Raw genomic sequence first — 7,850 nt, forward strand, 5'->3', positions numbered from 1 at the left:
CTCTGCTCCTCCATTGTTCTATATCTAAGTTAGTAGCACTTCCTCTTCTATGAACAGTGAAGTCATTTATTTCTAACCCAGAAGAGTGTCATATCTTCTGTCAACAACCTTGAAACTATGGTATGCTGTTACCAGGAGGGTAAAAGCCTTAGATACTTCATAGATGACAATGACATCCCAGCTTAAAAATTTCAAAGATTTCCTATTTCCCTTAAAATTTAATTTGAACTCCTTATCATGCCCTGTAGAGGGGCCCATGTCATCTAGTTCCTATCTACCATGCCAAATACCACTTATGTTCTGTCCACAACTTTCCCTATACCTTTAATGAAGCAACAAAATTGTCACCATTCACTATTATATATAATATGTATCTTATATATACATATACACACATATACATACATATGTATATACATACTACATATGTGAAAAAAATTTTAATGTTTATTCATTTTTGAGAGAAAAAGAGAGCACAAGGGGGGAGGGGCAGAGAGGGAGGGACACAGAAGCTCCAAAGCAGGTTCTATACTGACAGCAGAGGCCCAATGTGGGGCTCGAGGTCACAAATTGTGAGATCATGACCTGAGCAGAAGTCAACACTTAACTGAGAGATCCACCCAGGTGTCTCTATATATCACTATTATATATACATGTATTATGTATATATAACATATATGTATCTATATGTACACTATATGCATGCATATGTATATATATGTATGTGTGTGTATAGGTATATATTTATCTTTGTTTTGAAGGTTATTTTAACATTTAGGGGTATGGGAGATATTGACTCTAGAAGGAGGGGAAGAGGCAATATATAACAGAATTTAATTCAAAATTTTAGAAAGCTATCTTCTCAGAACCTACACCTCAATTCTTACCGAGAATTGTAGTCTGGGAAGGCCATGATGCTATATTAGCTTTTATTGCTGCCATAACAAATTTCTACAAATTTTGTGACTTAAAAGAACATGAATTTACCATATTTCAGTTTTGTAAGTCATAAGTCTGACCTGGGTCTCACTGGGGCTGAGATCCAGGCTTAAGCAAAGTTGCATTCCTTTCTTGAGGCTCTAGGAGAGAATCTATTTCTTTATTTTCCCAGCTCTAGAGGCCACCCACATTTCTTGACTCATGGACCCCTTACTCCATCTTCAAAATATGCAACATGCATCTTTTTTTCCATTATTCCATACTCAGGTCTCCCTCTGATGACAGCTGGAAAAGGTATGCCCCTTTTGAGTATCTAGCCTTTTGATTTCAAAGCCCTTAATCACTCCTGAGAAGTTCCTATTACCATGTAAAGTGATATATTGACAGGTTCCAAGGATTACAATCAACATCTTTGAAGAGTCCATTGATCTGCCTAGCACAGATACCTAAAATGTTGGTTGTTACATTGACATAGACAGGTTAGATAATATTATAATGAAAGCCAATAAGTATATAGTGCATTTTACTTAACTAGGATGCTATTTTCTCTAAGGGGACATGTGGCCTGGTATTGTGATGCTATGCAGTGCTGATGCTACTGGCATGTTTCTTAATATTGCAGTTTCAGAATATAAGAACCACCCCCCAAGACCCCAAAAAGGTCAACCATAGACCAATCACCTTTCTATCAGAGATGGCTGATAAACTAAATATAGGGAAGACAGGGTTATAAAGCAGCTAGAGGTAAAAAAACCAAATCTTTTTTTTATTACTTCTAACTCCAGAATATTTAATTCTAAAGAGTTTTAATATGTAAAAAGCCCCCATGGTTTCCAAATGCCCATCAAAAATTAGTCCCATCAGAACTGGGGGAAAAATTTTTTTAAAGGTGGAGGGATGTAGGTTGACAACCATTTTCTTTCAAAAAGACAAACACTGCTTCTTCAAATAACCACTCAGAATGTCACAGGAGAGGAATTAGTAGGAGGAAAATAAGTGTCCCTATTTGCGTTGTATTTTGTATTGGGCAATAAATGCCACCTTAGCTATTTAAGAATGACTTGCTAAAACACTGAAAAAAATGAAAGACGTCTTCCTTGTCAGAGACCGCCACTTCAGTGGAACAGTCTGTGCACATGACCAGGTGACAAATTTCTTCCATTTCTGCATCCACCTGTTCTGCAGCATCTTCTCGATTAGACCTCATCTTCTTGTGGCCTCACCTTTTCTTCCTGTTCTCCAGAGTTTTGTTTCTTAGAACCTCCTCCTTGTTGACAGAACAATTCATCACAAACATTGCTCTATACTGAGTTTTGTATGATTCATGCCTTTGGCAATCGAGACGTAGTGTGGTCATGCAGGCAGGGCAACTCAAGACAGCATCACTATTTGGAACAGGCTGCTGGTGGTGGTTGGCCTCTGTATTCCAAAACCATGGTGACCTCTTCTCTGTGCATCAACCCAGGCCTGATCTCTGTTATCTTTCTCAGGATCATATAGTAGTTCATCATTGTTAGAATCCTGTGTCATTTCTTCTTTTTCTTCTTGGTCACCTGTGCTGTTTTGTCTTCATCCTCAGAATCAAAATATATATCATCATAGTACTTTGTCACAGCTGTTCCAACTTTTCCAGTTTCTGTTTCCAGAGAGGATAACTCGTCCTCCATTGTTTTTACGGTGGAACTTAATTTGGCTTCCATTTCTTTTTCAAATTCATCTTCACTAGATGATTCACTTTCTCCAGTAAGACATTTTCTGATGAGTTTTTGTTTTGGGTCATGAGTTCCATGTAGAAGCACATCCACTTCATCTTCAGAACTGCTCAAAGCTGGCTCCTCACCACTAGGCTCCTAAACTTCGTGGGGGTCATAGTCCTCCTGGAGCTGGTTCATGGTGGCCTGCACCCTTGGAAACCATCTACAAGTGGCTGCTCAGTATTTGTTTCAAATATTTGTTTCAAATATTTGTTTCAAATATTTGTTTCAAATATTTGTTTCAAATATTTGTTTCAAAACCAAATCATCACTTTAACACTACCGACAAAATATATTCACAATATCTCTTATATGAACACTCCACCCAAATTCTTATTGTTTGGATAGGTCTGTAGCTATGTCTTTAGCAAAGGAGATAGCCTGGGTATATGAAAATACAGAGTTATGGTAGTAGGAATAGAGCTAAGCCAGTGAAAATAATTTAATGCAAGTTTGTGACTGTTAAGAGCCCTGAAACTGGAGGATAACTCAGTTTGATAGCATCTGAGGTCTGTCTGAACCTTTTAAACCCAGCTTTTGGCCCCAAAAGACAGCCAGTATGACGACTTGCATGCAAGAGTAAGTGAAAAGCAGCAGCAGACTAACCTGTCCTTATTCCTTACATAATACATGTATTATTACATAAAGTAATGTGTATTATTAGGGCTCTCCTTCTGAGCCTTAAGGAATCAAACTTCCCATCAAAACTCATCTAGACAATAAGAGTTGTTTCAATGAGGCACATGTCTTACAAAGTTCCCAGCTTGCTTTCCTACAAGAATAATCACTTGGAAGCCCACAGCAGTTTGTTCATAGGGATTTTCTTGCTGTAAACATCTTGTTATGAATTCTGCTGAGAGGAAATCACTCTGCCAACCCACCTATCTGATGCTCTCTCACCTGCACACACAGTTATCTTAGAATCATACAGGATATAAAAGGTTTTGAGGAGCATCCGTCAAACACAGGGACCTGTATTTTAGGTCATACTGTGCTTCTGAACTCATCAGTAAATTAGTCAATCACAGTGTTTAAAGTATAGAGTCTTCATTGCTTGAGTTTGTAAACTCCCCTGGTATCAGGTACAATGCTCTGAACTCAGTAGTTGCTCAGTATTCTTAGACAGCTAGTATCAGTGACTTTTATAAATGTATATTCCCTATTGGGAATGCCTTTTCATCCCACTGAAGTCCAGAGAAATAACTTTTAATAGTTTTCACATTAATTCATAATCATGAGCTATTATTATTCCCACATCATAGATGTGGACATCAAGAGATTTTAAGATTACACAGATAGTGATGAATCAAAGCTCTTACGATTTTCCACTGCAGTTTGACAAGTTGTGCGTGTGTGTGTGCGTGCGTATAATTTTGAGGCAAAGACCACCATATTGTGTTAATAGTGGTAAAATAGAAATTTTTATTTATGGCACTAAAAATATTAGATTCAAGAAGCCCAGTAAGAGAAAACTTCAATAACTGAATCTTGTATCTCAATATTCCCATTCAGAAGGAATCGGGTATTCTTTTAAAGCTACTGAAAGGGAAGAATTCTGGATTTCAAAATTAGAGAGAAAGAAGGTTAGGAATTCTATGTCTTTGATGTCACTCACCAAAAAAGTGACTTAAAAATCAATTCAATTCCTTATATCACCTGTACCAGTATTATTTCTTTTAATACCTACAAGCTTCAATTCTAATTGCAGAGGAAAGGAGCAAAAGAGCCATACAGAATACTAGTCCCAGTAAGAAACAACTCTCATGGGAACATGGTAGTCGGTGAAGTGTCAGAGATCATTTCAAACTGATAATAGAGTAAACCATATGAAACTGCTGATATCCAAGCAATTTTATATTGGTTCTTGAAAAGAGAATTCTTTACTGAAACCATTATAAAGCAACTGGATTTCTATGATATAACGATGAAGAAAGTAACAGAAGATTTACTTCTGAACTGAATTCTTAAAATTAACTGAATGTGTTAATTTGAATATGTTAGCTGCACCTACAAATACTTTCACAACAACACTTTGATTAGTATTTGTTTATATAATTAGATACTACATCTTAGTCAAGTTGACACCTAAAATTAACCATTGCAATGCCTTTATTGTTTTTTAATTCCTGGTTCTAGTAGTAACTATTGGTGTGATTTTACACAAGTTACTTAACATCTCTGTGCCTATTACAGGGGAACTTAAACAATCTTAAGAACAGAAAGGTTCCCCATACCAATATAGAAGAGAGTATGAAAGAGATTTTGGTGAGTATGCATTACAAGTATGATTTAAAGTATCACAAAAATGTCCACAAAGTCTGAAGAGAATTTCACAAAAATGTATACAGAAAAGTAGAAAACCTAACAAACTTTTTTTCTGTATCTCCTTCAGTGACAAGAAAGGCTCACCTTCTGATTGTCTCCTGTATACTTCATGAAGAACTTCTAAGTTAATCTTGGAATTAACTCAGAAGAATTAACTTAGAGGGACATGTTCACCGTTCTAACAATTAGAAGATCCAGGAATATGCCCTGTGAATTCAGAAGGTGTGGCCTCTTTTCAGGCCTATTTTGTTTACAAGTACTCAGGCTAAGGAAGATAGAGTAGACCATAGCTAGCTCCCTCTGCTTTGTGAAAGGAAGGAAAGAAGGAAGGGAGGAAGGAAGGAAGGAATAATGATCTTACCCTTCCACGATTTTCTCCGCAAAATCATGTAATACTATAAATATAAAAGTATAATAAGTTTGCTAAAAGAATTAAGTAAATGAATTTAAGGAAATAACTTTATTTTATATTTTTAATTTTTTGAGAGAGAAAGACAGCAAGTGAGCACATGTGTGAGCAGGGGAGGGGCAGAGGGAGAGGGATAGAGAGATTCCTTTGCAGGCTGCATGCCCAGCCCAGCTGCCTTGTGGAATCTCTAATCACATAATTGCCTCTGTTCCAAGATTCTCCTTGCCACCCTATCTTTTACTCTGAGGATCCAACTCCTATATAAACATCATTTTCTTAGAAGGCATCTGAACTCCTTTTTTAAAAAAAATATTTATTTTTGAGAGAGACATAGAGCATGAGCAGGGGAGGGGAAGAGACACAGAGACACAGAATATAAAGCAGGCTCCAGGTTCTGAGCTGTTAGACTCGAACCCACGAACCATGAAATCATGACCTGAGCCAAAGTCAGATGCTTAACCAACAGAGCCACCAAAATACACCAAGGCATCTGAACTTCTAATCCAAATTTGGCAGCTGTGTTGCCTTTTTATAATGATTTTTTTCTCATCAGATCATATATCTTAAGGTATATTTTATATTTATTTTGGGGGTTTGTTTTGAATGTACAGCTCTTCCACTAAGTCTGATAACTTCTACTAAGCTTTATGAAGGACAGGGCAATGTCTATGTTGTTTACTACCAAATGTCCTGCACCTAAAGACAATGCCAGCCACGAAGAAGGCCCTCAATAAAGATCTGCTAGCTGAATGAATAAATACATGAAGAGTGAGATGGTATTATTAACAACACTATGTGGTAGGCGTATCCAATACCCATTCTGTACTATTCCTTATAAACAGGATCCCGATTGTAGTTGGGGCATCATTATGGTAAAAATCTGTGTTTCCTTAGTTTTGCCTTTTTCCTTTTCTCTTTGCCCTTTATCCTGCCAAGGATACTTATGAGGATGTGGGCAGATAAAACTAGAAGGCACCTGAGTCTTTGATGATACCGAGCTATCATGCCATGCATTTATCATAGAGATACTAAGGTGAGGTCATAGAAATTGAAGTGTAGAGTCCAGAAGGACATGAGAAACAAACCCTTTATAAATGAGGAAAGTGAGATCCAGAGAAGTCTTACTGGGAATAAGGAGTAGACATAGGATCATAATTCAGCTTCCTTACTCTCAGGTTAGGCTGAGTTATAACTTTTCTTAGAGTCTGTGGTTTGTTGCTGTTGTTTTTTCTCAGGCAGAAGTGTTGAAATTTCTGCATAGCATTTTCTAGGAAGGTGACATATAGGAAGGAACCATTTCATCAGTAAAGGGAGTAAAACATAAGAGGACAAAGTGACTTAATAAGATGGAAGGATGTGAAGACAAAGTAAAAATCTGGTGTCTTAAGAAGAAACAGATTTTTTCTCAGAACTCAGAGAATATATTCAAGTTGGATTTAATGGAAAATTTTCTTTTGAAGAAAGAGAAAATAATACTTAGTTATGTTAGTTCTGAAAGGAAAGGAAATTCTGTACTATATTTATAGACCTAAAATGAACTGCTTCTAATACAAGCTATGAGTTTCCAAACTCGTAACATTATTCCAATGATGCAATAGCGGCTCTGGTAGATTCTATCACAAAATATTGTTATTTAAATACCATAAGGAATGTTGGTAATTTTTCTGAAAAAAGTTTCTAATACCCATGAGTTTAGCCAATTTGACATTACATGTGGAATTACATGAGTCTTACGGCCCATCAGAGACAATAAGGGCATGAACTAGATATAACAATATAGTTGAACTCAGGAAGAGAGAAAATATCTTCTCATGCAGAAATACAGAATGCTTCCACATAAATGTATGGGATAATGGAGAAAGCTATGCTGGACATTACGTTTATGATATAATCCAGAACACCCTGAAATCAAGCACGTGCACACCAAAAATATCACATATGATTACATTATAGCCTAAAATAGTGTCTGGTATGGGTATTTTTAAAAACACTGTTGAATAGCAGTTTCTTGCCTAATCAGAAGCACATAGTCTTCATTAGGAATGTATATACCACATAATCAGACTGCTATTTAAAATTCTAAGTAACCTCCAACTTAGTACCTGTAATACTATTAGTAAAGATTTAGCTAGGCAAACACCATTCTAGATATCTCAATGCAAGGTGGTGGACTTCTTTGCATGGCATCGGTTACATAAAGGATTAGAAATGAGGTGGAGGTAGGGAACCAGGGAGGGCCTGGACCATGTTCTACAGAAATCAGGAATTACAGGAAGCTGCGACTATCATTGCAGGAGAGTGCGTTTATGTGAACTACCATTGCCCTGCAGCCGGACAGAAAGAAGCCTGTTTTTATCATCTGCTGCTACAGGGGTCTGCTCTAACGGAGACTGCCCCGACCAACTGCCTCCATAGCTCCAAAT

At 37.0% G+C, this 7,850-nt stretch overlaps 1 pseudogene; it reads right to left on the reverse strand.

Annotated features, from left to right (window-relative positions):
- Positions 1–1,989: 1,989 nt before the first annotated feature.
- LOC115303458 lies at positions 1,990–2,831 on the reverse strand (annotated as a pseudogene).
- Between the last annotated feature and the right edge of the window lie 5,019 nt (positions 2,832–7,850).

The sequence above is a fragment of the Suricata suricatta genome, chromosome 10, assembly GCF_006229205.1.
Source record: "Suricata suricatta isolate VVHF042 chromosome 10, meerkat_22Aug2017_6uvM2_HiC, whole genome shotgun sequence".
NCBI lineage: Eukaryota > Metazoa > Chordata > Mammalia > Carnivora > Herpestidae > Suricata > Suricata suricatta.